Source organism: Hevea brasiliensis, chromosome 18 (genome assembly GCF_030052815.1).
Source record: "Hevea brasiliensis isolate MT/VB/25A 57/8 chromosome 18, ASM3005281v1, whole genome shotgun sequence".
NCBI lineage: Eukaryota > Viridiplantae > Streptophyta > Magnoliopsida > Malpighiales > Euphorbiaceae > Hevea > Hevea brasiliensis.
In genome coordinates, this window is record NC_079510.1 from 48,178,668 (window position 1) to 48,206,312 (window position 27,645).

Genomic DNA, 27,645 nt, shown 5'->3' on the forward strand with positions numbered 1-27,645 from the left:
AACTAGAAGTCACATATGAAAGAACTGATGTAGTGAAAGAATCAAAGGCAAACCTCCTCATCCGTGATTATGAGTTATTTGAAATGAAACCTGGTGAAATTATTACTGAAATGAGTATAACATTCACAGATCTTGTTAATCTTCTTAAAGCTCTTGGAAAGAAATTTAAGGAACAAGAACTTGTATAGAAAATTTTGAAATCTCTTCCAAAGTCATGGGAAGCAAAGACCACTGTTATTCAAGACACCAAGGATTTCATAAAGTACATCTATGATGAGCTAATTGGTTCTCTCATTGCATATGAGATGATCTACAAGAAAGATGAGAAAGAAAGTGATTAAAAGAAAAAGAAAGGTATAGCCTTCATATCCGAAATGGTAGATGAGAAAAAGAAAAGTGTTGCTTTCAAAGCTAGTTCAAGTGATGATTCAAGTACTTCAAGTGATGATGATGAAGATATGGTTATGATAGTTAAGAGATTCAAAAGAGCATTTAGAAAAGGTGGAAACAAATACAAGAAGTTCATAAAGAAATATGCTCCAAAGACTCCAAATCATTCAAGTGAAATAGTTTGTTATGAGTGTAACAAACTAGGCCACATTAAGCCAAAGTGTCCTATATTGAAGAAGAAAAACAAGTTTAGAAAGAATAAAAGTAAAAAGGCAATGGCGGCAACATGGAGTGATAGTGACTCTTCATCAAATGATGAAACAAGTGACAAAGATGTTGCAAATACTTATATGATGGAAATTGAAGAAAAAGGTGAAAGCTCGCACATTGAAGATAGTGAAAATGAGGTAAATCTTGAACTTTCTAATATTAATGAATTAGAACTTGCATTTGTAAAGACATATGATAAATATAGATCTTTTAAAAAGAAATGCAAATTTTTGATACATAAAAATTATGCTTTAAGATCAGAAAATATCTCTTTGAGTATGGTTTTAAAGGAAAATGAATTTTACAAATCTCAAATTAATTTATTTAAGGAAGTTAATGTTGAGCTTCAAAGACCAAAAGAAGTTTGTGAACAACTTCTTGAGAAAAACAGAATTCTTGAAGCAAAAGTTGAATCTTTGACAAGAGATTTAACTAAATTTACTAAAGGAAAAGAAACACTTGATGTACTTCTTGGGAATCAAAGATCCACAAATGAAAAATTTGGAATTGGTTATGATGGATTTATGAAATATGAAAAATACAAACATTATTTTGTTAAAGCTTCATCTTCTTCTCAACCAAATATTACATGTTTTTATTGCAATCATAAAGGTCATATGATTAATGCTTGTCCTATTAGAAAAAGAACCTTTAAGGCCAAGAAAGTGTGGGCGCCTAAAGGAACCCTACCTAATATCACTAATAAACAAGGACCCAAAGTTTCTTGGGTACCTAAGGACAGTTAACTGATTTCAGATCTGCCTAAGGAGTATGCTGGAAAGAAAACTCTGATACATATACCTAAGGACAATTAACTGATTTTAGATCTGCCTAAGGAGTATGCTGGAAAGAAAACACTGATACATCGATAGTGGCTGCTCTAGGCACATGACAGGAAATAAAGGCAAATTCTCCTCTCTTACTTTGAAATAAGAAGGTTATGTCAAATTTGGTGATAAAAGTAAAGCTAAAATTATTGGATATGAAACTATTGGTAAAAATCCTTGCATTGAAAATGTTGCATTAGTACAAGGATTAAAATATAATCTTTTAAGTGTTAGTCAACTGTGTGATAATGGTTTTAAAGTCATTTTTACTTCTACACATTGTGAGATTCATGAAAATAATGTTATGTTTGCTAGTGCTAGAATAGATAATATTTACCTACTTGATTTAACAAGTCTTGAAGAAAATTGTAAAACATGCTTTATGACTTCGGATGATAGTGCATGGTTGTGGCATAGAAAATTAGGACATGCTAGCATGAGTACACTTGCTAAACTTTCTAGAAGAAATCTTGTTAGAGGCCTTCCAAAGTTAAGTTTTGAAAAAGAATTTCAATGCAAAGCATGTGCACTTGGTAAGCATATAAAATCATCTTTTAAATCAAAAAATGTTGTAACTACTTCTAGACCATTAGAGTTATTACATCTTGATCTTTTTGGTCCAATCACACCTAGAAGTCTAGGAGACAAGGCATATACATTTGTAATTATTAATGATTTTTCAAGATTCACATGGATTTTCTTTCTTGTTCATAAAGATGAAACCTTTGATGTATTTGAAGCTTTTTGCAAAAGAATTCAAAATAAAAAAGGATATTGCACTAAATTTTTGAGGAGCGATCATGGAAAGGAATTTGAAAATAGTTTGTTTAAAAATTTCTATTCTCAAAATGGTATTTATCATACATTTTCAGCTCCTAAAACTCCACAACAAAATGGAGTTGTGGAAAGGAAAAACAGATCTTTACAAGAAATGGCAAGAATAATGCTGAATAAAAATAGTTTACCAAAATATTTCTGGGTAGATGCTGTAAATATAGCATGCTACATTCTGAACAGAGTTTCCATTAGAGCTATTTTAAAGAAAACTCCTTATGAAATTTGGAAAGGAAGAAAACCTAATATTGCATATTTTCATGTCTTTGGTTGCAAATGTTACATTTTGAATAACAAAGACAGCAATCTCAAAAAATTTGATGCTAAATCTTATGAGGGAATATTTCTAGGTTATTCAACAAATAGCAAAGCATATAGGATTTTCAATAGAAAAACCTTGACCATGGGAATCAATGCATATACTTTTTGATAATGCTAACACTTCCTTGCAAAGGAAAGATTCTTATAATAATGAAAATGAGTAGATTCTAAATTCAAAGAATTCAAATAAAGATGAGCTTGATCCAAAACAACTAGTAGAGGATGATCAAAATGACATAGAATAAGAACTTTCTTGTTCCACAAATGTTGAAATTCAAGAAGACTCCCAACCAAATGTGGAAGAATTACAAATTGAGGAACCTCAACATCAAGACATTCCACAAGAATGGAGGTACCATAGAAATCATTCCAAAGATGACATTCTTGATAGTCCATCACAAAGAATGATGACAAGAGCTCAACTTAGAAGATATTTTGGTAATATTGCTTTTGTCTCTCAATTTGAACCCAAAACATAAGATGATGCTTAAAATGATGAGAACTGGCTTCTTACTATGCAAGAGGAATTAAATCAATTTGGAAGAAATAAAGTGTAGACACTTGTTCCTAAACCTAAAAAGCATTTTATTATTGGAACTAAATGGGTATTTAGGAATAAGATGGATAAAAAAGGATATGTAATTAGAAATAAAGCTAGACTACTAGCTCAAGGATACAACCAAGAGGAAGGTATTGATTTTGATGAAACCTTTACTCCGGTTGCTAGAATTGAAGCTATTAGAATGTTGTGTACATTTGCATATTTTAAGAATTTCATGCTTTATCAAATGGATGTTAAAAGTGCATTCTTAAATGGATAAATTGATGAAGAAGTTTATGTGGCTCAACCTCCTGGTTTTGAAGACCCTCATTTTCCAAATCATGTTTATAAGCTTACTAAAGCTCTCTATGGTTTAAAACAAGCTCCTAGAGCATGGTATGAGAGACTTAGTAAATTTTTGCTTCAAAATAATTTTAAAAGAGGAAAAGTGGATACTACTCTTTTCATTAAAAAACTAGAAAAAGACATGCTTATTGTGCAAATCTATGTAGATGATATCATTTTTGGTGCTACTAACCATTCCCTTTGTAAGAAATTTTCCAATATGATGAAAAGTGAATTTAAAATGAGTATGATAGGTGAACTTACTTTCTTCCTTGGATTGCAAATCAAACAAATGAAAGATAAAATTTTTATAAATTAGTCCAAGTACATAAGGGATATGCTAAAGAAATTCAAAATGGAAGTTATGAAAAACATTAGAACTCCCATGAGCTCAACAGTTGTTGCATACATTTTGCATAGTCATTTAGGTTTAATTTCATAGCCATTTTATTTGATTATTAGTCACTTTTAGCTAATTTCATTAGTTATTTAGATAGTTTTTAATCTATGTAGATGATATCATTTTTGGTGCTACTAACCATTCCCTTTATAAGAAATTTTCCAATATGATGAAAAGTGAATTTAAAATGAGTATGATAGGTGAACTTACTTTCTTCCTTGGATTGCAAATCAAACAAATGAAAGATAAATTTTTTATAAATTAGTCCAAGTACATAAGGGATATGCTAAAGAAATTCAAAATGGAAGTTATGAAAAACATTGGAACTCCCATGAGCTCAACAGTTGTTGCATACATTTTGCATAGTAATTTAGGTTTAATTTCATAGCCATTTTATTTGATTATTAGTCACTTTTACCTAATTTCATTAGTTATTTAGATAGTTTTTCATAATTGCCAATTTTGGATTAATTTGTAATTTTTACTTTATTTTGTAGGAAAAATGGTGCTTTTGAGGGACTAAAAAGAAATTTTACTTTTGAGGAGTGATTTCTACAGCCAAAGATGTCAAAAACAAGTTTCAAAGTTGAAGTATGCATTGGCCAAATTGCGCATAACTTGCCACGTAAGTTATGCAGTTCTGCATAAGGAGAAGAAATAATGTCCTAAGCACCTACCGAAATCTGCATAAGTTGCCGCTGCCTCCCTTATGCAACCTCATGGAATCCTGCATAACTTATGCAGTCTTGCACCTTGCTCATGCAGTTTCGCACAGAGAGCTAGAAACCAGCCGAAAACTACATAAGGGGCTGCATAACTTATGCAGTCCACTTATACAGTCCTATAAAGACTTCATAATGAGCTGGCAGAAGATTTTCTCAGAAAATCAAGCCTCAAACACACCATTTTAGTGCTCCTTGTCAGAAAAAGTTATAAATAGACCCTTATCCCATTTAAAAAAAAAAAGGAGAAAAGAAAGAGAAAAGGGAAAGAAAGAGGGCAGCAGCTGAAGAGTCAAAAACGTCACCCACACTATTTCCAACAGATTTGGAATTTTCTTTCCTTTCTTGCATATTTCTTACCTTTCTTGTATTGGGTTTCTTAGTTCTTAGCTTAGATTAAAGTTTTATTTCCATATTAGCTTAGAATATCTTGTAAATATTATGGATAGTGAGTAATTTTCATTAGATTCTGGAGTTGGGATGTAATATTTGAGATATTTTGTGGATTTTGATTGGGTAATCCATATTTTTTGGTTTTAATGAGTTTTATTCATTTCTTGTGTGCTCAATGACATGCTTAATGTAGGATCCCATCAAGTGTTGTTCTTAATCCATGGTCGAGGCACCGAAAGGAGAAAACCTTGTGATAGATAATCAAGAAATTGAACTTAATTAACTTAGATCTAGAAATAGACTAAGGATTAAAAGGATTTACAGATTAATTAAGGAACTTAATGGGTTTTGATTAACTTTAACTCCATGAAAGTAGGATTAGATTGATTAAGGCACTCTTTGTCCCACTCGAAAGGGTATTCAAAGGATTTAAGAATTAATCTCCTTAAAACCCGTAAGTTCCACAAGATTGGATAACCAATTTAAAATCCCAAAATAGCTTAAATATGAATTCCTGAACTCCAGAATCGCCTTTTTTACCATTGTTAATTTCCAATTGAATTTAATTACTTTCCATTTTAAATCTTATCATATTTCAATTTGCTTATTTTAATTTGATGCAAATTTAGTTAAATCATTACATTATTGAATAGATCATTAATTTTTACACATAGAATTCATACTTCAATATCCATTAATTTATTCCTTTAATTTCAAAGATAGTTTAATTTAGTCAACTTTTTATATCAAAAATTCAATCGTTAACACAACTCCTCGCGGGAACGATATCTTTTCTATATTACTTGCACGACCCGTGCACTTGCGGTTGGGCCACATCAAGTTTTTGGCGCCGTTGCCGAGGAGTTGTTTGTTTAAGATTGAATTCTTGATTATTTTAGTTGTTTATAGTTTTATCTTTGTTATCTTTTCATTTTGTGTTTGTTTGTTCTTTTTAGGTACTCTTAATCTTTTATGAGAAGAGCTAGAAGCACAAGTGACACATCCTTATTGTTTAATCCTGAAATTGAGAAATTTTGTAAAGCCAACAACAAAGAAACCAGAAAAAGGAAAGAAGCCTTGAGAGAAACTAAAATTGAAGCAGACATGGCTGATGAAAGAATTAGAATTAGTGGTAATGCTGGAAATGATCGAAACAATGAAAATGTAGCCCAAGGTGAAGAGATTGTAAATGCTAATGTGCTTAAGGGAAGTATGATGGATCATGCTTTTCCTCGTTTTAATGACTTAAAAGAGAGTATAGCAAGACCGAGAATTGATGCAAATAGTTACATGATGGATTTTGGGGTTCTTCAAATGATTCAAAATTCCCAATTTGGGAGACACCTTTCTGAAAATTCACACACACATCTAAAGAAGTTTGCTATGATTCGTGATATGCAAAAACAACCTGGAGTATCTGATGATGCAGCAAGATTGAAGCTATTCCCATTCTCTTTGAAAGATAGAGCATTGGATTGGCTTGATTCTTTATCTCACAACTCCATTACAAATTGGGAGCAACTCACTGATGCATTTCTTGCACAATATTTTTCACCTGGAAAAACTCAAGAATTAAGGAATCAAATGACAGCTTTTAGACCAAGAGAAGATGAAACTCTCTATGAATCATGGATGAGATGGAAGAAATTAGAGAGACAATGCCCACATCATGCCATTCCAAAATGGATGATAAATCAGAATTTTTACACTAATGTTACTCCTGTAATTAGAGGGATAATTGATGATCAAAGAGGAGGAGAATTTATTATGAAACATGAAGATGAAGCTTATGAGCTATTGGAGAAAATTGCAAAGAATACTCATCTTTGGAGTAGTCCAAGAGGACCAGCTCCAACTCAAAAGAGGCAAGCTGCTGGAATGTATGACCTTGATCCATTCAACATGATTAATGCAAAGTTTGATGCACTTACAAATGTTTTGGCTAAGAAGATGGAAGATTTAAGTATGTTGGTTAGTTCATCATCATCATCTAGAAGTTCACAACAAGTTGTTTATGCAGAAGGAACTACCAGCTGTAGAGTAGACTATGGAGAGCAAGCTGCATATGTTGGTAATTATGGAAACAAACAAATGGGGAATCCTTACTCTCAAAATTATAATCTAAATTGGAGGAATCATCCCAACTTTTCATAGGGAAATCAGCAAAGTCAAGTCCCAAATCAGAATCTTCAGCCACAACAGCAACAAGGAATTCCATATCAGCAAAATAGGCAACCATTGCCTAATTTTCAGCAGAGAAACATGAATCCTGCACCTCCACCAAAATAGCAAGAACAAAGTTCCACCACAGAAGCTTTATTACAATAGATTCTTGCTAACCAAACTAAGCATGATGAGGAGATGAGAGAGATGAAAGCAAGGCTAGAACAAATGCAAACACATAACAGAATGTTGGAAAATCAGATTGCACAACATGCATCTTCCTCAGGTACCAAGTCTTTTGGAAAACTTCCAAGTCAACCAGAAAACCCAAGAGAGCAGTGTCAAGCTATTACTTTAAGAAGTGGGAAAGTTGAAAATAATGAGAAGAGTGAAAAAAAATGAGAAAAGTGAAAATAATGATAAGAGAGAAAATGAGAAAGAAATTGATGAGAGTGAAAAACAAGAAAGTGAAAAAGAAAGTGCAGAAAAATGTAAAGAGAAAATTGAAGAGAAGGAAGAGAAGTATATACCTCCAGAACCTTACAAGCCACAACTTCCCTTTCCACAAAGATTTCAAAAAGCCAAGCTTGATAAGTAATTTGAAAAGTTCTTAGAGGTTTTGAAGAAGCTATACATAAATGTGCCTTTTATTGATGCTCTTTCACAAATGCCCTCTTATGCAAAATTCTTAAAAGAAATTCTCTCAAACAAGAGGAAACTTGAAGACCATGAAACTGTAGCTTTGACAGAAGAATGCAGTGCTATCCTCCAAAGGAAACTTCCTCCAAAGCTCAAGGATCCAAGGAGTTTTTCAATTCCATGCCACATTGGGGAATCATGTTCTACAAAAACTTTATGTGATTTAGGGGCTAGTGTTAGCCTTATGCCCCTCTCCATTTATGAGAAGCTCAATATGGGAGATCTTAAGCCAACCCACATTTCTCTTCAGTTAGCTGATAGATCAATTAAGTATCCTGAAGGGATTTTGGAGAATGTGCCTCTGAAGGTTGGGAAGTTCTATATACCTGTTGACTTTGTCATCTTGGACATGGAAGAGGATTCTAATATCCCAATTATCTTGGGAAGACCCTTTCTAGCTATAGCAGGAACATTGATTGATGTTAAGGGAGAAAAATTGACTCTTAGAGTTGGTGAAGATCAATTGGTTTTCAATATTAATAACACTATGAAAAAGCATCATTCTGAAGCTGATACTTGTTTGAGAATTGATATCATTGATGAGCTAGTTGAAGAACACTTTAGAAAGAGATATTCGGAAGTCCACTTGAAAACTGCTTGGTTCATGGAGGAAGCATAGACTATGAGAACCCTCATGCAGCTGCATATGCTCAACATTTAGAGGGTAGTCCACCAATCATTTCTGCTCCAGTTTTTCAACTCACACAAAAGGAAAAAGTCGAATCTAAGCAACTATCATTCAAGGAAGAAGATGCACCTAAGGTAGAACTTAAGCAACTTCCTTCTCAGCTCAGGTATGAATATCTTGGCACTAATAATACTTATCCAGTAATTGTAAATGCAAACTTGAGTACTTTAGAGGTTGATAAGTTGTTAAGAGTGTTAAGGCAATTTAGGAAAGTTTTAGGGTATACCATAGATGACATTAAGGGAATAAGCCCACACTTTTGCATGCACAGAATTATTTTGGAAGAAAATTGTAAGCCATCTATTGAACATCAGAGGAAGTTGAACCCAAATATGAAAGAAGTTGTTAAAAAGGAAATTTTGAAGTTGCTTGATGCAGGGATCATATATCCCATCTCAGACAGTACTTGGGTGAGCCCAGTACATGTTGTTCCAAAAAAGGGTGGAATGAAAGTGGTCAAAAATAAAAATAATGAATTAATTCCCACCAGAACAGTGACTAGTTGGCGAATGTGCATAGATTACAGAAAATTAAATATAACCACTAGAAAAGATCATTTTCCACTTCCCTTCATTGATCAAATGTTAGAAAGACTGGCTAGGCATTCTTATTTTTGCTATTTAGATGGGTATTCAGGATTTTTTCAAATCCCTACCCATCCAAATGATCAAGAGAAAACCACTTTTACTTGTCCATATGGAACCTTTGCTTATAGGAGGATGCCATTTGGGTTGTGTAATGCACCAACCACTTTTCAAAGGTGCATGATGGCAATCTTCTCAGATTTCATTGAAGATATAATGGAGGTTTTTATGGATGACTTTTCTGTTTATGGATCTTCATTTGACATATGCTTGGCTAACCTTTCTAAAGTTTTGCAGCAATGTGCAGATATTGACCTTGTGTTAAACTGGGAAAAGTGTCATTTCATGGTTCAGGAAGGGATAGTACTTGGACATTTGGTGTCTAACAGAGGAATAGAGGTTGATAAAGCCAAGGTTGAAGTGATAGAGAAGATGGCTCCTCCTACCAATGTCAAAGGAATTCGAAGTTTTCTAGGGCATGCCGGGTTCTACAGATGCTTTATCAAGGATTTTTCTAAAATAGCCAAACCTTTGTCTAATTTTTTAAGTCATGACATACCATTTATATTTGACCAAGAGTGTTTGGATGCCTTTTGTAGGTTGAAGCAAGCTCTTATCACTACACCAATAATGCAATCGCCCGATTGGAGCCTACCTTTTGAAATTATGTGTGATGCTAGCAACTATGCAATTGGAGCTGTTCTTGATCAAAGAAAAGACAAAAGGGCTTATGCTATTTATTATGCTAGTAGAACACTGGATGAGGCTCAAACAAATTATGCAACAACTGAAAAGGAATTATTAGCAATTGTCTTTGCATTAGAAAAGTTCAGACCTTACATTATTGACTCAAAGGTGGTTATATTTTCAGATTATGCTGCCATCAGGTATTTACTCCGTAAAAAGGAGGCTAAACCTAGGCTCATTAGGTGGATTCTGATGCTACAAGAGTTTGATTTGGAAATTAGAGATAAGAAGGGAGCTGAAAATGTAGTTGCGGATAATCTTAGTAGGTTGAAATTGGATGATGAAGAAATGGATGAAGTCCCTATTGATGAGTTTTTCTTGAATGAACAACTTTTCTCTCTTGTTGCTAAACTACCTTGGTATGCAGACTTGGTGAATTATCTATCTTGTGGAGTTTTACCTCTAGGGATGACATGGCAACAAAAGAAAAAGTTTTTGCATGAGGCAAAATTTTATAGATGGGATGATCCTTTACTCTTTAGGAGATGTTGTGATAGTTTAATAAGAAGATGTATTCCTGATGAGGAGACACAGAGTGTTATGCATCATTGTCATGCTTCTGATTATGGAGGACATTTTGGAATCTCTAAGACAGCTAGTAAAATTCTGCAGGCTGGTTTCTTTTGGCCAAATCTTTTTAAGGATGTGAGGAAATTTGTGTTAGAATGTGATAAATGTCAAAGGAGTGGAAATTTGTCAAAAAGAGATCAAATGCCCCTACATGATATTCTTGAAGTGGAATTATTCGATGTCTGGGGAATAAATTTTATAGGGCCATTTCCTCCTTCATATGGTAATAAATACATTCTAGTTGGAGTTGACTATGTGTCAAATTGGGTGGAAGCTATTGCAACTCCAACTAATGATGCTAAGGTGGTAGTGAAATTCTTAAAGAAATTTGTTTTAAGTAGATTTGGAGCTCCAAGGGCTGTAATTAGTGATGGGAGTTCACATTTTTGTAATAAGCAATTCGAGAGCTTAATGAGGAAGTATGGTGTAGTGCACAAGATAGCTACCCCATACCATCCTCAAACTTCAGGACAAGTTGAAATTTCTAACAGAGAACTCAAACATATCTTGGAGAAAATAGTGAACAATTCTCGAAAAGACTGGTCTGTCAAACTAGATGATGCTTTATGGGCATATAGGACTGCTTACAAAACCCCTATAGGAACTACTCCCTTTAGGTTGGTGTATGGTAAGTCTTGTCATTTACCTGTGGAGCTAGAACATAGAGCATATTGGGCCATTCAGACCTTGAACTTTGATCTCAAGCAAGCTGGTGAGAAGAGGCTATTGCAACTTAATGAGCTTGAAGAATTGAGGATGGATGCCTATGAAAGTGCTTGTATTTATAAAGAAAGAACTAAAGTTTGGCATGATAAGCATCTTAGAAAAAAAGAATTTAAAGAGGGTGATTCAGTTTTGTTGTTCAACTCAAGATTGAAATTGTTTCCTGGAAAACTTAAATCAAGGTGGACTAGTCCATATAGAGTTTATAAGGTTTTCTCTTATGGAGCAATTGAAATTTGGAGTGAAAAATCTGGGAATTTTAAGGTCAATGGGCATAGATTGAAACATTACATAACTGGAGACCCAATAAAGGGAGCAAGCTGTTACAAGCTCTCTGATCCCTCACCTCTTTTTAGTGAAATGCATGAAGAGTCCAGCTAAGGACTATAAATTAGCACTCTTGGGAGGTATCCCAAGTTCTTTTATTTTGCTTTTGTTGATTTACTTTTATTTGCTTTACTTTTGCTTTTATCTTAAATCTCCCCAAATTCAATTTTTGACATTGTTGAATCTTGTCCCTTATAGATGTATTTCAATGGATGAAGGTTGTTGAACTGTTGGGGAGTGACTCTTAATCTGATATTTTGTCATTCAAATCTCCCAAGATTGATTTATTTTCATTGCATAACCTTTGCAGGTCTGCTTCTTGGTTTATCCAGAGAAATGAAATTTTCAGCAAAGAGGGGTCTGCAGCACATGGCATTTGTTTCTTTGTTGAGGTTGGGTGTGTAACTTTTAAGTATTTGTGCTTATCATGTTAATATGATGGTGAGTGGGTCATTTTAGTAGTTTTGAGCTTAGTTGGGTTGTGTGATTCAATGTGGACATGCTGCATTTTTTTGGCATAACTTGGAGAGTCCATTTTCTTTTGTGGATAAATGCAACTTTATGCAGATTTTATTGAGCTTTAATTTGCTAAATGTTAATTTGCAGAATTTGAGTTGAAATGGCATAATTCACAAATGCCTCTAATGAAGAACTCACTCTACAGGTTTGTATGATGCAATTGTGATGGATTTTGTATATATTGATGTGTTTTTTGTGATAATTTCTCATGATTTATGCTTCACAGAATTATATTTCTTCATTCTAGTGTATTTTTCAAACTTGCAAATCATTTTCAATTGTAATCTCAATCTTGTTGAATTGTGCATAAGTAATTGCATAGCTTACGTAGCTTTTAGACCACAAATTTTGCCATTTTTCATCTTTGCTAAAACCTGCATAAGCCATTGCATAACTTATGCAATCCTGCATAACCACAATTTTTGCCATTTTTCATCTCTGCTGCAATCTGCATAAGGATGTGCATAGCTTATGCAATTCTGTACAGCCACATTTTTGCCAAATTTCATTTCTGCCGAAACTTACATAATCGTGTGCATAACTTATGCACTCTTGCATGACTTTAAATCTTGCATTTTCAAATCTACCGAAACCTGCATAAGGGAGTGCATAAGTCATGCACTTCCACATAACCACATTTTCTGGAAATCCATTTTCTGTCGAGACTTGCATAAGGGAGTGCACGGCTTATGCACTTTTTCATGACCACATTTTCTCACTTCCATTATCTGCTGAAACTTGCATAAGGTAGCGCATAAGTTATGCACTTTTGCATAACCAATTTTTCATACTCTTTATCTTCTGCCGAAACCTGCATAAGAGAGTGCATAACTTATGCACACTCATTCTCCCCTTATGCAGTTTTACATATGTCCTGTACAAATCAAAAAAAAAATTTTCGACACCCAATTTCCCACCTCCACTTCCTGTCGTTCTTGTTCACACTTCCCCCACGTCCATTTTTCTTGGCATCACTCTTCCTTCCCACACTCTTTTCACCGCCCGATACCTTAACTTCCCTTTACCTCTTTCACTTTCTTCTTCCCTCCTCCATTCTCATCATCAACAACACCATGGAATCACTTCCCCATTCCCCTCAAGGCTCTCCTCTCCAAGTCACGCCCTTGGCAATGCGGTCCCCCAATCCCGATTCTCCTCCACAACAAACCCCTCCACCACCTCCCACATCCACCTATAAGAGGAAAATCCGGTTGAAATCCACCCGATCCATGGCTTCTACACCACCTCTCACAAAATGCAAAGACCCACCTACCACTCCACTTTCAGAGCCTCCACTCCAAAAACCCTAAAACTTCAGCTTCCACACGACAGGGGGTTGGCATTTCTACCTCTACCCCACAAGCCAAATCACCATCTTCTAGCAAAAAAGCAAACTTCAGCAGTAACACAGGGATCTAAACTACCTTAGCCCCTTCTTGATATAACTCACAAGGCAACCTTTAAGAGACTAAAGGACAGGAAAGTGCAACCCACTAGGTACATTTCTGCAGATGCCCTCCAATCAGTTGGTTTATTTGATAATGTTGTTGCCTACCTTGATGGTCTAGGCTGGATGGAATTTGTGCATAAACAAAAACTAGTTTATCCAGCTCTAGTTTTGGAATTTATTTCCTCATTTTCTGCTACTCTTAAATTGCATAAGATAGATTACAAGCCAACTATGAAATTTAGGTGTTTGGGGCAAAATAGAGAGCTATCATTAGACCAATTTCATAGTATTTTTAGGTTTGCAATTGATGGACTATTTAGGGTGCCATATACAGGCATAGAGGTAGCAAATAAAGGTGTTTGGAATGCTGTTCAGTTTTGGAGGAGTATCACAAACCAACCTCAAAGTTTTTATGCTGGCAGATCTAAGACCTCTCAAATACTAGACCCTGCACTTAGATTTATCCATAGGCTTATTGCTAGCACTATCTTAGGCAGAGGGACTAGTTCTGGTGCTGTTGGAAAATCTGAATTGTTCATGCTATGGTGTGCTTTTCACAAAGTCAAAGTATCTCCTGGTTACTTCTTTTGTGAGCATGTGTTACATATTGCTACCAAATCTATAGGTGATATAGTCATGGGTGGGCTCATAACTGTTATAGCTAAGCATTTTGGTTTTAATCCGAAAGAGCATCCTCTACCAGCACTTTCAGACACACTATATTTTGATGCTAATCACCTATACAAATCGATTCGATTTGCCACCTTTCCGACATCTGCACAACCAAAGAAGAAATACAGGACCTACTGCACAACCAGAGGCACAATCTGTACCACCAGTCCAATAGCATTCTACTGATCCTACACCACCCACTCAGTCTGCACAGGATACCCCAACAAATTCTGCACAGCCAACACCTTCTGCATCTGGACCCTCTTCATCCACAGCACCTCCTGCCTTCAACACTAAAGCCTTATTCGCCTATCTTGAGAGGCTTAGTGATGATGTATACTTTGTGGATAGGAAGCTTGAAACTGGTCTTGATACCCTCAAGGTTCGTCATGATCAACTCTTTGATTTTGTTATGGAAACTAGAGATAAGCAGAAAGAGTTAAAAGAGATGATGAAGCAGCTCATGGCTTTTCTGGGAATGCCACCTCCACCTCCATCACCTCCTCCAAAACCACCCCTTCGGCAGCAGCCAGCTCCATCCATTCCTTTAGCAGCATCTTTGGACAAGGGCAAAACAATAGAATTAGATTAGTTTTTATTTTGCTTTTGTTCAAACTTCTAGGAGTTTTTCTTTTTGGATGTGTTGAAACAATTTTAGTTTGCCTTGAATTCTGTTTTCTTGAAGTTCTATTGGATGGCTATTCCATTAGTTTTTCATTGCTTCTCATTACCTTTACTGCCCTTTTGTGCATACTTGTCCATATACTGTATATATTTACATGCCTCTACTGGTGTTTGCACATTTTTCCTTGCTATATCATTATGCAGCAGCTTTTGAATATACTGCACAGCTTATGCACCCTCCTTATGCACCTGTTCTGTACAGCATTTTATTCTGCATAACCTGTGCAGCTTCTTATGCATTACCATTATCTCTTGAATTCTCATCTGCTCTATACCAGGTAACTCTTTCTTTTTGCTCTTAAATTTAACTATTCCTGGTTATTCCTCTTTGCTTTGAGTTTTCATAATGCGCTGCTTTAGACATTGAGGACAATGTCCAATTTTGAGTTTGGGGGTGTGCATTTTGGTTTTTGCTACATTTTTCACATTTTGAGTATAGGAATATCTCATCCCATTCCATTTACATATATATTGTAAATATTTTACATATACATCCATACATGCATATACATAACACATTTACACACACATTATACATCACTTAGAAATTGTACACATTGCATACAAATAGATTTCCTCCATTTAGTTGATGCATTGCTCATTTTTAGGAATCATGCATCATGCATTAAAATCTTTTGCCAAATCCCTTAAGTATTGAAAAGTTGCCTATGAGAGTGATTTGACTTACTTTTAGTTGGGTTTGTGGATTGAAAGTTTCCTATGAGGTGCAAGGTTTTGAAGTGTTTATCCCTTGCCCATATCTTCTTAGCCAAAAAGCCACCCAACTAGTCCTTTAGAGATTGGAGTGTTTAGAGGGAGTTATTGGATATAAGGTAGTCAAATGATGTCTCACCAATCCTAGAACAAATTTTCTAAACTTTTCAAGGCGAAATACCAGCTTGTACTTGAAAAGAGAGATGATTAGGCATTCTTCGATTTAAACCTTCTCATTTTAAACCTTTGGTCCTTTTCCTAATTAAAATTGACCCTTGCAAACCCCTTTGAGCCTTTTTATTCCTAATTTTTCTTGAAACCTTTATTACTACCTAGCTAATGAACTAACACTCCAACCCTTTTCATGAGAATAATTATTTATAATATTAGGTACATATAAAAAAAAAGAAAAAAATACAATAAAAGGGAAAAGAAATGCTTGTCATCTTGTAAAAGTGCTAGTATATGTGCTTTCCACTAGTGTCATTCAAATTGAAAGAAATCCACCCAAAGTAATTAAAGGAAATGAGTTTGGGGGTGGCATTTTTAGGGACAATCATCAAAAGAAAATGCAAGATACAAGTTTAAAGTATCAAAGTGTCCCTCCATTTTTATGTGTTTTGTAAAATATGCTAGTACTTGACAATTCTCATTGTGTATTTCTCTCTCTCTCTCTCTCTCTCTCTCTCTCTCTCTCTCTCTCTCTCTATATATATATATATATATATATATATATATATATATATATATATATATATATATATATATATATATATAAAGAGAAAAAAATAATAAAATAAGAAGTGTACCTAATGTTTTCAAGATTGAAAATATTCTCATGCTTTGAATCCTTTTTATCCCTTTTTCTTCTTAGCCTCATTTTGAACACCATGGCCCCATTACATCCCTAAAAAGACCTTTGATCTCTTGATAGTACTTGCTATATTAGTGAAGATAGGAGCAAGGAATTTGCCTATGGGATTGGAAAATTATCCATTCATTCATTTAATCCCATCATTCTATATAGAGACACTTTGACCATTGATTGTCCTAGAATTCCTTTTGAGCATGACTCTCTCTTTTGATTGGTTGGTTTGGGAATTTTGGATAATAATTGACTTGATGGCTAAGTGGTGAAAACTTGGATAAGCATTAAATTCTTTGCATTTTTGAAGGATGGGTATATGGATTGTTGGTATGGCTAAAGGTGTGTTAAATTACTTTAATAGGTGATTTTCATAGCTCTTTGGATAAGGCACCCCTAAAAATTGCATTAAATTTTAAAGTTTGCTTGAGGACAAGCAAAAGCTTGAGTTTGGGGGTATTTGTTGCATACATTTTGCATAGTCATTTAGGTTTAATTTCATAGCCATTTTATTTGATTATTAGTCACTTTTAGCTAATTTCATTAGTTATTTAGATAGTTTTTCATAATTGCCAATTTTGGATTAATTTGTAATTTTTACTTTGTTTTGTAGGAAAAATGGTGCTTTTGAGGGACTAAAAAAAATTTTTACTTTTGAGAAGTGATTTCTACAGCCAAAGATGTCAAAAACAAGTTTCAAAGTTGAAGTATGCATTGGCCAAATTGCGCATAACTTGCCGCATAAGTTATGCAGTTCTGCATAAGGAGAAGAAACAATGTCCCAAGCACCTGCCGAAATCTGCATAAGTTGCCGCATAACTTATGCAGATTTGTGCCTCCCTTATGCAACCTCACAGAATCTTGCATAACTTATGCAGTCTTGCACCTTGCTCATGCGAGCCGCACAGAGAGCCGAACCAATTAAAACTGCATAAGGGACTGCATAACTTATGCAGTCCACTTATGCAGTCCCATAAAGACTTCATAATGAGCTGGCAGAAGATTCCCTCAGAAAATCACACCTCAAACACACCATTTTAGGGCTCCTTGTCAGAAAAAGTTATAAATAGACCCTTATCCCATTTAAAAAAAAAAAGGAGAAAAGAAAGAGAAAAGGGAAAGAAAGAGAGCAGCAACTGAAGAGTAAAAAATGTCACCCACACCATTTCCAACTAGATTTGGAGTTTTTTTTTCCTTTCTTGCATATTTCTTACCTTTCTTGTATTGGGTTTCTTAGTTCTTAGCTTAGATTAAAGTTTTATTTCCATATTAACTTAGAATATCTTGTAAATATTATGGATAGTGAGTAGTTTTCATTAGATTCTGGAGTTGGGATGTAATATTTAAGATATTTTGTGGATTTTGATTGGGTAATCCATATTTTGTGATTTTAATGAGTTTTATTCATTTCTTGTGTGCTCAATGACATGCTTAATGTAGGATCCCATTAAGTGTTGTTCTTAATCCATGGTTGAGGCACCGAAAGGAGAAAACCTTGTGATAGATAATTAAGAAATTGAACTTAATTAACTTAGATCTAAAAATAGACTAAGAATTAAGAGGATTTACAGATTAATTAAGGAACTTAATGGGTCTTGATTAACTTTAACTCCACGAAAGTAGGATTAGATTGATTAAAGTACTCTTTGTCCTACTCGAAAGGGTATTCAAAGGATTTAAGAATTAATCTCCTTAAAACTCGTAAGTTTCACAAGATTGGATAACCAATTTAAAATCCAAAAATAGCTTGAATATGAATTCCTGAATTCCGGAATCGTCTTTTTTACCATTGTTAATTTCCAATTGAATTTAATTACTTGCCATTTTAAATCTTGCCATATTTCAATTTGCTTATTTTAATTTGATGCAAATTTAGTTAAATCATTACATTGTTGAATAGATCATTAATTTTTACACATAGAATTCATACTTCAATATCCATCAATTTATTGCTTTAATTTCAAAGATAGTTTAATTTAGTCAACTTTTTATATCAAAAATTCAATCATTAACACAACTCCTCGTGGGAATGATATCTTTTCTATATTACTTGTACGACCCATGCACTTGCGGTTGGGCCACATCAACAGTCAAATTAGAGAAAGATGAAAAAGGTAAGGAGATAGATAATAAACTCTATAGAGGTATGATTGGTTCTTTACTCAACTTGATAGCATCTAGAGTAGACATTCATTTTAGTGTATATTTATATGCAAGATTTCAATCATGTCCAAAAGAATCTCATCTTGTAGTAGTTAAATGAATTTTTAAGTACCTCATTGGCACACACAACATTGGCTTGTGGTATCCAAAATGTGAATCATTTGATCTTATTGGTTATAGTGATTCAGATTTTGCTGATAGTAGATTGGACAGAAAAAGCACTTCTGGAACTTATCAATTTCTAAGTCATGCATTAGTTTCATGGCACAGTAAAAAGCAAACTTTTGTTGCACTTTCTACAGCAGAAGTTAAATATATTGCAGCTGGAAGTTGTGTTGCATAAATTTTGTGGATGAAACAACAGCTTGAAGATTTTGAAATTAAATTTGATCACATTTTCATAAGATGTGACAACACTAGTGCTATAAACTTGTCAAAAAATCCTTTCCAACACTCTAGAAGCAAGCATATTGAAATTAGACATCATTTTATTAGGGATCATGTTCAAAATGGTGATATTCAAATTGAATTTGTCCCTTCTGAAAAACAGCTTGCTAACATTTTTACAAAGCCACTTAATGAGGAAACTTTTTACAAAATAAGAAGAGAACTTGGTATGACTGATGCTCTTGCTTAACTTTTGATGCATACTCATGTTCCTATATGAAAATGAAGTGATATATGTTGGTTTGTGGTATTAAAAATGTGTTCTGATATTTCTGGTGCAATTTGAAATTTCTGGGTCTGATCTGACGTGAACAGTATTCTGCAGAATTTGATTGCAATGGCATACTAATCTGTTTACTAATTTTCTTGTTTGCTAAGTGGTTTATCACTGCTCCTAATTCTTCATTGGCAAACTGGTAGTCAAGTTTGATTGAACTGAAATTCTAAGATTAATTTTCTTTTCTGAGCACCTATTCTGTATTTTCAAAAGTCATATCACTTATATACCCTTTTATTTAAAGTAACGTCTCATTATGTGTTTAGAGGGCAAAATAGACTTTTCATATATTAATTTCTGGCGCGGGACTCAAAAATTTGCAAAACCATCAGTCTTCTTTGCTTCTCTACTGATACACGGTATCAATCACTCTGTAAAATTTCCATTTATGTCTTTTCAAATTTAAATTTCAAAATTTTTCCTTTTCCGACGCATCCCAAAATCTGATTGAACGCATCCCTTCTCCATTAATTAACCCGTTTCACTCACAACCCTCTTAACCACCATCTCCATTCATTTTCTTTAAAAATTGCCGAAACCCATTTGCTCTGTCACAAAGCTGTCTTCTCGCATTCTTCAAAACAAAAAATCCCTAAAATTTTTCTTGCTCATTCCTTGACATTTTTCTCTTTCTGTCGAAGGAAATCACTCAAGATTAGTTCTTTTTTAGTTAAGTTTTTCGATACATTCTCTCCTTCTCTCGCCTTCACTGATTATCATTTGCTCTACAAGTATCAAGTAGTTTTTTTTGTGACATTGTTGTGGTATTTATCTTTTTATATGCATCTTCAATTTTTTTTGAAATTAGTTAATGGGTTTTCTTATTTTGAGCATTTCCATGACAATAAAATGCATTGTTTGTTAAAATTGTAAATTTGTTGTTGATATTCTCAAGAACCCTAATATCTCTTACTATTAATCCTAAATTTTTTTTAAATACATGACATTGTGTCAAAAATGTATTGATATACTTCTAATAGTTATACGTTGGTTGCTTACATTGTTTATTTTGTGAACCTAGTATCATCTATCCCTATTGCCAACTTTTTCTGATTTGGTTATGGCACGATCAAAAGGAAAAGGAAAGGAAAAGGTTACCACACCCTCATCATCTTCAGATTCTACCAATGCCAGTGTCCTTGCATCACCTCCTCCACAGAGAGAAGCTCCTCTAGTCATTGGAAAATGAAAAGAAAAGTCCAAGAAGAGGACTAGTAAGCCTGTCCAGGAAAAAGGTTCTAAGAAGAAAAAGACTTCAAAAGCTCCAATTGTGCTTATGGAAAGGGCCATTTATGAACCAAGGTACCTTCACTAGCCTGCTTTTTAATGAAATCTTTATTCCTTTACAGCCTCTCTTTGAATATCAAAAATGGGATAAATTATGCTCTAATACTGAGGGAATATATGTGGATTTAGTTCAAGAATTCTACAAAAATTTGAGAGTTGATGATGCTAAAAGTGATGAATCTTTTAAGGTTAAAATGAAAGGAAAAGTTTATGAGGTGACAGTAGAAAGGTTAGCCAGAGCCCTAGGCATCCCAAACAGTGGGAATAGAATATGTTCTCACAAAGAAGTATTTGCTGTTGGGGGGTTCAATAAAAGAAATTTTGAGGCAGAGGTATGTAAAGGAGAAGTAAAAGATAAGACTAGCATCACCCATGCTCACCAACACATCAAAATCCTTCATAGCTTCATCATTTATGTGCTGAATCCTAGAACTGGTAGTCCAAACTATTTAAGCACACTTGATCTCTGCATTATTTGGCATATTGTGAATGAAATTGAGTTTAATCTTGCCCATTTTATGCTGAAACAAATTATGAAATGGAAACCACCTTACAAACTACCCTATGCCCATCTTCTTAATGGCCTATTTAGAGACTTTGGGATATCCCTGGAAACTGAGAAACTTAGAACAAATATGATCCCAATTACAAGTCTGCAGAAAAGATGATGATGGCAGAAAATTAAGGTTTGAACAAGGTGTTAGTTCTAAAGGTAGTGCAAGTGGTGCTTTTGATGTTGAAGAAATTCTGGAAGAAGTGAATAATTTAAGACAATTTGTTGAGATTGAATTTGGAGAAATACAGAAAATTAGATCTTTTCAAGATGTTCTTATGAATGCACTTGATTTTAAGATTGATGGAACTTTGATGATGATGTATAAAATTGTGGTTGAGCCATCCTAAATCAAAGTTCATTTGGGTCTTGCAAGCACTAAAGCTGGAGAAACCAGTAAGGCTGCTGCTACTAGTTCTGTGCCCCAAATAGAAGAAGAAGAAGAAAAAGAAGAAGAAGAAGTAGAAGAGGAAAAAGAAGAAAGAGAAGAAAAAGAGGAAGAAGAGAAGGAAACAAAACAAGAAGAAGAGGAAGAAAAAGAAGAGGAAGAAGAGGAAGAAGAAGAAACTGAAAAAAAAAAAAAAAGAAAGAAGAATCCGATGATGATAATGGAAGAGGAGGTAGCAAAGAAGGAAATGGAGATGACATGAGTGACTCTGCTTCTGAGCCGGAACCACAAACTCCTGCTCCTGCTGCACCTACTAAAGGAAAGGCAAAAACAGCTAAAGAGGAACAAAAAGGTAAGCAGAAAGAAGAAACTAGTAAACCATCTAGCAAAAAGGCTAAAACTGACAAAAAGCCTACTGCAGAATCCAGTACTGTTGCTGCATCTGAGTTATTTGCTGGCTCTATTATACCTTTAATACCTAGAACTACAATGGCTGCTGAAGTTCTACAAACCCTAAGTGATAAACCTGTCAAGCCTAAAAGGGTGAAGATGGTTGCTCCGAGACAAATCAGAAGAATCTCTAGGCTGAAGGTATAGATCACCTTACTAGATGCTTACTGATTTTATTTTGTCTGACAGTCTGTTTCTTAGTTTGCTACTTTGTTTGCTATTTTTAGTTTTAGTTTTTTGGACATTAATTAGTGTGCTACATTGTCTATTATTTTGTTCACTGCACTTAAACTGAATTTTAGTTTATACACATATGCATATTTTCTCCCATGTTCTTTTGATGCTGACAAAAAAGGGGAGAAATGAATGAGTGATCTTGTTGCTATAGCTTGTGATTAATATATTGTTGATATAGCTTATGAAAATATCTTGCGCATATTTAGTTAGTATTTTAGTCACACTTGCCTAAAACTCCTTGTGATAGAAAATGCTTATGAATAGTTCATTGAAATTATTAAGGGGAAGTTATTTGTTAATATGTGTTGATATAGGTACATACATAGGGGGAGTTATTCCCACATATACATTCATACACATACTCACACTTGTCAATTCTTACATGGTGATTTAATTGAGTTTTTTCATCATCAAAAAGGGGGAGATTGTTGACCCCATGAGCTCAAAGAAGCATAGATTTTGATGATAATAAAACTTAACTAGAATCAAACTAACCTTGTTTTAAGTGTTGTGCTTCTCAAAGAACAAAGAAAAAGACTCAAGGAATTCATGATGGATTTGTGCTTTTAAAGAAAGGATGACATTTTAAGATAACACAGAATGAATCAAAGGAGATAAAGGAAGAAAATGTTACCTTCCAAAGCTGCATTGAAGATCAAATTTAAAGGTACATGTAGTATAGAAGTTAGTTTTAACTTTTAGGATTGCTTGTGAAAAGAATTGAGGAGTAGAAGCCAATGATACTTATTTTTAATCCCTCAATTTTTTTTCTAAGTTTTCAAAATATCATCAATGGCCTGAAAGTATTTGATTATGATTTGATGTAAAGTCTTAAAGTTTTCAAAGTTATGCGAAAAAGCTTTCCTGATATGCTAACTGTTTGCTACCTAGTCTGATATGCTAACTGGTTTGCTAACTGACTCAACTCTGCACAACATTACAGAAAAAGACAAAATAATGGCTATTTTCTTGAAATTTGAAATTGTAACGTTCAAATGAGTTCTCAAACGGTCAGAAATGATCCAAAGCTATAAATACACTCACTCTTGGCCATTTTGCACTTAATGAAAGTCTCTCTACTGTTCCTAACCTTTTAAGATCATTACACCTTTCATTAAAATTGCTTTAAATTGGTTTTATTGCTCATCATTGATTTACCTACTCATCTCTTCTTTATAGATTTTGTTGTATTGAGTGAGAATGAGTTTTAAATACTTTCTTATCTTTTATGAGAGGTCATTCAAGCACCTATTGAAGCTTGATTGTGAAAAATGTTTGGGATAACACTTGGTAGAATTGTGAAGCTACTTGTAAAAGCTTTGGTGAGAAGATTTGTAAAGGGCTTTTGTCTCTTGCCTTTAAAATAGAAGAATAGTGGAGTGAAGACTCAAAGTGGGATCTTTGAGAGAGTGGATATAGAGTAGCTGAGCCGAACCACTATAAAAATTCAGTGTTCAATTTTCTACACTCTTACTCTTTACATTTATGCATTTTAATTTTCTGGTTGAAGTGTTTTTGCTGAGATGAAAATTGATACTGTTTACTGTTAACTCTGCTAAAAACTGAGATAATTTGTTTACTGTTGAATCTGCCGATATCTGATATAATTTGCTTACTGCTATATCTGCTGTCAACTAATATATTATGTTTACTGCTCTGTTTGTTGTATTGTGATTTTATTTAGATTACTGAAATTCTTATTGAATGCCAATATATCCTATTAAATCAGTATACTGAATGCCTATGAGCCAACTTTGCATCAACTCATCAATTGAGTAGTATTGCACATATTTCACAGTAGAAAATTAGGTTGAACCAAGTTGCAATTTTTCAAAGGTTTTGAGCAAGAACCGAAAAATTATTTTAAAGTCCAATTCACTCCCCTCTTGGACATATTTTGGGACATCACAACCCAAGATTCTTAATTCCATATGCACACATAAAAGTTTCATTTGAAATAAATTATTTATAAAAAAGAATTTAAATAAATTCTTATACAATCATGCTTGATTTTTTTTTAAATTTATTTAAGTTAAAAAGAATTAAATTCTTTCATTTCGAGCATGAAATTTGATAAAAAGAAATTAATTAAATTAATTTTTTATAAAATTCGAAATTCCAAACAGGAGATAGAAAACTAACATGTTGAAAGATGATGCAGATTGCAGATACTTCCTAGTTTCAATTACCTCAAATTGATTAGTCCTCTGCTATAGCAATAGCAATAGTTTGACATATGGAAGTCGTTATTTCCATAAACTTGCTTTGATTGTTGGGTGCATATGATTCTACAGCCTTGAGTTCAAACCCTCGTCTTCCTTTAATTTCCTTCAAATTCTCTACAATTAGTTAATGCAATGAAATTGCCACGCAACTTGAAGCTTTTAGGCCAAGTTGCATTAATCTCATCAATTTTTTTGGTGTAATGGACTTCACTTGAAATTCAAATTCGAGACTTCATGTGATGAGGCCATTTAACCTTTGATCTTTTTTCTTTTTTATTTATCGAAAGACTCCTTAATTAACTTTAGGCTACATAAGAAGATTAATGGTGGTTCTTTTTTTTTCCCCATATCATGAAATTTGAATTTAGGACATATAATTTGCAATTCTTGCATTGCAACTACTGGAATACAATGTGAAAGGATTAGTAAAAATGTAATTAGTTATGGTGCCTCAATTAATAGAGGGGATAATTTTACTGTTAAGTAGTTTGTAGCTATATCTCTAACAAGCTCTACATCGAATTGCAAATTCTTTGAGGTGGAACCTGACATCTTTTAGTCTTTTTGATTATCAGATTCGCTGGCCCTGACATCTTTTAGTCTTTTTGATTATCAGATTCGCTGGCCAAGTACAATCATTCAGTTGATATGAAATTCTGATGAAAATCAACTGAATGTTTGCTGGTACCTTTATGTTGATAGTCTGCTAGGTCTGTCTAGAGGTCAAATGAAGCTGCGGGTGGTTAGGCCAAGGCATGTATTGCTGTTGCAGAAGAATATGGGTGCCCTGCGGCAGATACATGGACCAAAATGCAGCAGAAACCTGACTGGAAAAATGTTTATCTAAGGTAATCAATTTGTTAACGTTTTCTTATATATTTCTTGACAATTATCTACATGTATACTGGTGTACATGCAGAGACGTTGCCAGTTGATCTCCCACTTATAGCTGGTATTCACCCTAAAGAAGATCCACTCAGGATATTTCAGAATTAAGGTCAATGAATTTCATGGCTAATTGAGCAATTATATAACTACAGTGGTACTATGTACAAATAGCCGAGAGTGTGATATCTTGCATTTTTGAAAGCAAAATCTCTTTTAGTGAAAAACCACATTTTTCTCTACTTAATTAAGTCATAACTACTCTCTCAGCTTGGAATGTTGATAATTGAGGGGGATGGTATTAATGGATTTAGGTGGATGAAACTTTATGTTTAACCATGCATGTCAAGATTTAAGAGTGAATTTAAACCATATTTTTCAAGAACTGAGGAACTAGTTAATTGTTGCTTGAGAGATGTCGTGGATCAGGGCCTTCAGGATTCACATCCTTTCAGGATACTCTCTATCTGTTTACTTTTAGCGAACTGATTCAAGGCTTCTTAAAATTAAAAATAAAAAAAATAAAAAATAAAAAATAAAAAATAAATCCATTCGAAGTAATTGAGAGGAAGGCTTTGGTGAATTTAACTGACATTCCAAATTTGCTCCCGTCCGTCCAAAGGTTAATTTTAATTAATATAAATAGTTTTTTTTTTAATTGGTTAATATAAATAGTTAAAAATCTAAAAATATATATTTTTATATAATAAAATATATCTTCCAGCTGAATTGGAATTTTCGTCCAAGCCTATCTCAATAATGGGAGCTTCTAGCTAGTAGAAAAAAAAATATTTATTTATGAATTCAAAATATAAATATAAAAATTTTATTTATTTTATATATAAATTCATTATACACATTGTATATTAAATTCACAAGTAATTAGGTTTAGAAAAAACAAAATTCGTAAGATACTCTTGACCCTTGCTTAAGAGGTGCAAAATAAAATGATTGACACGGTAATTTTGAATTAATTTTTGCTTTTTAGTAATTAATAACATCTAATATAGTGATACTAAAATTATTTTTAAAATTATAATATTTTAAAGTTTTTTTATAAACTATAATATTTTAAGTTTAAATTGCAATCAAAATTAAATAAAAATATTATTATTTAGATTTTTTTAAACAATTATTTAGACTTCATTATACTAAATTTTAATCTTCACATTTTAAATAAAATATCTAAACGCCATGTCTAAAGATTGAAAAAAAAAATTTACTACATCACCCTTAAAACTTTATAGAGCTTAAACTATTGTTTCATTTGAAACTAAAAACTAAGGATTATTAATTTACTTTAAAAAAAGATAGCAATGTAAATATGAATTTTAACCTGTTATTACAATTTACCTTTTATATTCCAAAAACTCCCAACAACATATGTATATTAAACTTAACTCAACTCAACTAAATCTTTATTCCAAAAATTTATTGGGGTTAGCTATATGAATTCTCTTTTTCCACTCTAAATGATTTTGGGTTGAATCCTCGGAAATGTGTAATGCTTCTAAGTCACTCTCTTCAAAATCAGTTTAGGTCTGCCCCTTCTCTTCTTTTTATCCTCTAACCCAATATGCTTTACTTGTCTAACTAGAACTTTCGTATGTCTATATTTCGCATGACCAAATCACCTCAATCTCCCTTCTCTCAACTTATCCTCAATTGGCACAACTCCTACCTTTTCTCTAATACTCTCATTACGGACTTTATCTAGTTTAGTATGGCCACTCATCCATCTTAATATTCTCATTTCTGCAACTAGAGGTGAGCATTCAGTTTAAACCTAACTAAACCAAACCGAATTAAATTATGAAAATCGAATTACATATTTTAGAAATCGAACCGAACCGAAATGAATGAAAAACCGAATTGAACTGAACTGCTCTGTTTTGATTTGATTCGGTTCAAACCGATCGGTTTTGATTTTAATTATTTTTAATTTAGACTTGATTTTCAAGTTATTTGGTCTAATTTTGACTTTGGTTTGAACCTAAAAACTATTAATCAACGAAATTAAACAATATATATATATATATATATATATATATATATATACAATTAAATATAATTCATAAATTCTCCATAAAAATAAATCAATTCAAAAATCAATTCGGTTCGATTTGAATATATAAAATTATTATTCGGTTTGGTTCGGTTTAACTGATTTTTTTCTCTTCAAAATCAAATTGAACCGAAATAATCAAAATTTTTATGATATAAAACCAAACCGATTGAATTTTTAAACCAAACTGATTGAACCAAATTGATTTGGTTCGGTTTGG

At 33.4% G+C, this 27,645-nt stretch overlaps 1 non-coding gene across 1 annotated transcript; it reads right to left on the minus strand.

Annotated features, from left to right (window-relative positions):
• Positions 1 to 6,611: 6,611 nt before the first annotated feature.
• Positions 6,612 to 6,719, minus strand: LOC131176104 (small nucleolar RNA R71). Its single transcript, XR_009146232.1, has one exon. It is a non-coding gene; the product is annotated as a small nucleolar RNA R71 (small nucleolar RNA).
• Between the last annotated feature and the right edge of the window lie 20,926 nt (positions 6,720 to 27,645).